Genomic DNA, 4,062 nt, shown 5'->3' on the forward strand with positions numbered 1-4,062 from the left:
AGAGTCCACAAAGGGGTATACCCGAGAAAAGGGAGGGGAACTCCACGATTTCTTACTTCATCCCGTATTGTCGGCGTAGTTGGGCTGGTTCGTAAACATGAGGTGGTGCTTGATTCATGTAGGGGAATGCATCCAACGTAGACCTCGTTGGTGACATGGCTGATCTTCCACCAGGTACATTTATAGTGGATGACCATTTTAGTGACTGCTTCGAACATGGATTTCCAGTCTGGCTTTACTGTGATCATGCGGTGACTCATCAGGTTCTTCGGTGAGTATAATAATGGATTTCTTGGTGGTCAATCATCTGTAGCTTCTCTTGTAGCTAGATCTGTAATATGAGAGGGCTCCCTGTAAGACGTCCCATAAAAGTTGTCAAGACCGACCAAAATCTCTCCAAGAATCACGGGAAAGGGATTTCCTCCTTCTTCAACTTGCTTCATGATCCCTGAGATCTTGACATCAGTATGTCCGTTAGTTGAGCATAACAGGAATTGTGCATAGAGGCATAGGCCGGTTGCTCTTGCCCAGCTGTTGCTTGTCCTTCCCATGTTTTAGACTCTGGTGATGGTATTCAGAAGATGGAGGTAGTTCCCTTCTCTTGACCCGTCCATGTTGTCAGGTGAAAGATTGCACCAGGGTACTAGTCTTTGTATCGATGGGAAATCCACTGTGGGTAGTGCAATAGATTATGTTGCATTGTGTCCTTCCCTATGATTGCTTCGAATTCTTCCAGGAGCAGGCATATTTTGATGTTGTTGAATCTGACGACATGGGCTTTTGGGTCCCAAAAGTTGGCGGCTTCATGCAGGAATTCCAGGTTTGCACGAAAGTGGAAGATGGATCTGATGGTGCTAAATCAAAACTTGCTCAACTTTGCCCATTAGATATTAGATAAGCTCTTTAGGTATGGCAGGATGTGTCATCGAATCTCCTCCATTTCTATATTCCCATTTTTCACTTTCGTTTGGCGTTGGCTCTCACTAAGGACACTGGTGAGCCATTTCTGGTCATTGGCGGGCCGGTTTATGACTTCAGTCCTGATCTGGATATGTTCCTCTTGATACCCTCGTGTATCTTCAGCTTGCTTTCCCTTTACCGCGGTGAAGTTACCATTAGAGGTGATATTCGCTTTTCTGGTGGCGAATGTGAGCTCACTACTTTGGCTGGTTGCCAGTCTATCCTGAGAATTCATGCGTCCCATAAACTATTACTTCATCTCGTCTGTCTATCTCTTGACTAACCATATGACTTCCTTCCTAAGCTCATCCAGATCGGCTTGTAGGCGCTTTTTCACTTGATTTTTCCATCTTAGCTTACTCTGCTTGTATTATGATGGAACTAGTCTGTTTGGTGGATCCTCCTGATTGTCTGTGTTAGAGAGCAGTCAGACGAGCTTCCTCAGCGGCTGCATCCATAAGGGGTTAGTACATGGTGTTTTGAATTAAGGATGCATGAGATGCGTGATATGCAGATGCATGATATGCATGGGTTAGTATTAACACGTAGCACATAGCATTTAGCACGTACAACAGTTTGATATCACGGAGACCAATTGTTCCTTCCAACCTTATTTCTCCCACACATGTGTTCAAGGCGAGGTTTCATTCCTTGGTGTTTTGGTTTGGACCCTCGCATCGCAATGCAAAAGTCGACGTATACCTGCAAGCTCGGTTTAGCAGTTCTAAACAGACAAGCGACAATAGTCAAAGTATGAATTCGTTTCTTCTATTCTGGAGGTGTGCAAACATAGGGTGGACCTGACGACCCGTTTTTGAAATTTTGAGTGATTTACCTTGTAGTTGGTCAAGTGCATGGAAAGACATTTGACTGGACTGGTATTGGAGTTTGTAATTAAGTGAAGGGGTTTCACTTGATCGAGTTTTATATTTTAGGTCTGGCCTAACTAAATGTTTTGAAAACCTGGTTTTGAAAACTGGAAAATTTGTTAGGTCGGACCTAAGACTGAGATTGAAATGGTAGTTTTGAAAATTGGACTTGAAAACCTTACATCTACACTTTGCCTCAAATACACACATTATTTTGGGTATTCTCCTAAAGGGTAGTGTCTAAGCTGGAATTGTAGGGCTGAGTCGAGGATTTTGGTAATAACCAGCTTAAGGCTCCCACAAACTGATATACCTTTGATAGGTCTCCTCAATCACGAGTACAAGCGACTGAGGTATTGGGCTATGAGTGATGCTACTTCGCATAAGACGTTCTTTGGAAGTTGGAATGCAACGCAAAGACGTGAGAGCGCCTTTGAGCATCGGGGTTGATAAGGGTTTTTTCTAGAGAGAACCATCTAATGCAATGCAGTAGTTAAATATATCTGGTAAGTAAAGGTAGAGGTCGATAAGACGCAAGCTGTATAGATTAATTAAAACGTCGTATCGTTTAATAATCCAAATACCTTTTACTTTTATATTCGTTATAATCTTCCAAACGTCCTAAATCACATGTTTATAGTTCGTTTAAATTATTTCCTAATAAATTAGGACGTATCGGATCGAACTGAATCCCTTAGGGCGAAAGCCAAAAATATTCCCCGGGTTGACCCAATGTACGTCCGCACAGCGGACTTGCTATGCGACCGCACAGTTTACTATGCGTCCTCATAGCTTACCAGTTGTATGTCCGCACAGTACATTATGCGTGGGGATAGTATGTTGTGCGTGTGCACAGCCCCAGAATCTCTATTTCAGGTCTCTGCGACCTAGTCCCGATCTCAAATTTCACTCAAAACAACTAAACATCCAATCCAATTCAATTCCGCAATTTAAATGTTAAATCAATACGAATTGGATCGATTAAATACGATTAATGTTACATATCCAATTATAAACAAAATAATATAATCGAATCCAAATTAACGATAATTACCCCGTGTACTAGCGGATTATTGAAGAAATTTGAATTAGAATCGAGAAATTGAAAAAACAAAGTCAAAGAGACAAAACCCTCTACGCCGCCCTCTGTTTGCATGAAGCAAAGTAAAGAAATGAAGCTGCTGGGTTTTTCTTAGTTCATATCATTTTATATAGATAACGGTTAAAGTGCAATTTGTTCTTGGCTAAATTCTCCGCTTTAACTCAAATTCTTGATTATCCTCCGCACTTAATTACGGAAACCAATTCCTAATTTCATGAAACTTTACCAAAAAATCCATAAAAGTATAATTTTTATTTGCACGGGACTTATGTTTTATTTTATGTAAATCTTTAAAGATTATCTTAGGTCTCGTTCAGTCCCACCTAATTATTTAAACTATGGCCAAATTTCATGATATTTTGATGATAACTTTTTTAAAAAAAGGGTTAATTACATATAAAATCACCAGCTTTACACGAAACTGCAAAAATAACACGACCTTTAAAACGTGGCAATTCAGGGCACCACCTTTCATTTCTTTTCAAAAATAACACAGGCACATTTTTAGTGGCGATTTTGCTGACGTGGCATGACACGTGGCACTCCCATCGGGTGTCCAAGTCAGCAATATTTTAACTAAAAACGTGCCCATGTTGTTTTTGAAAAGAAATGAAAGGTGATGCCCTGAATTGACACGTTTTAAAGGTCGTGTTATTTTTGAAAATTTGTGTAAAGGTGGTGATTTTATATGTAATTAACCCTAAAAAAAATTCACAAATATTAACCCTAAAAATATTTACTCAGGACTTATAAATTATTTTATATTAATTTTCTAAGATTTCCTTAATCCCAGTCACACCCACTTATTAAAAGTAAAATCTCCAAATTTAATTTTTTTGAATCCTATCATTACGATATATTTCTCGGGACACTTATAAATTAAATTTATACTTAAATTTAATTTACGTATTCCTGGTTATAAAATCTTGACACATGGCCTATACTAACACTTAAAAAGTGCGGGGTGTTACAAATGTGAATTTTCACGGTCTTGATCATCCCTATCTTGATTTATTGCATAAATTTGCCAATGAACTTATGAAACGTATGCGGGGTATTATATTTCTCCCTTCCCCTCCTTAAATTTTCAAACAGTCAACAAACATTTAAATAGACAAGTTACTTAATTCT

This window comes from Mercurialis annua, linkage group LG7 (genome assembly GCF_937616625.2).
Source record: "Mercurialis annua linkage group LG7, ddMerAnnu1.2, whole genome shotgun sequence".
Lineage (NCBI taxonomy): Eukaryota > Viridiplantae > Streptophyta > Magnoliopsida > Malpighiales > Euphorbiaceae > Mercurialis > Mercurialis annua.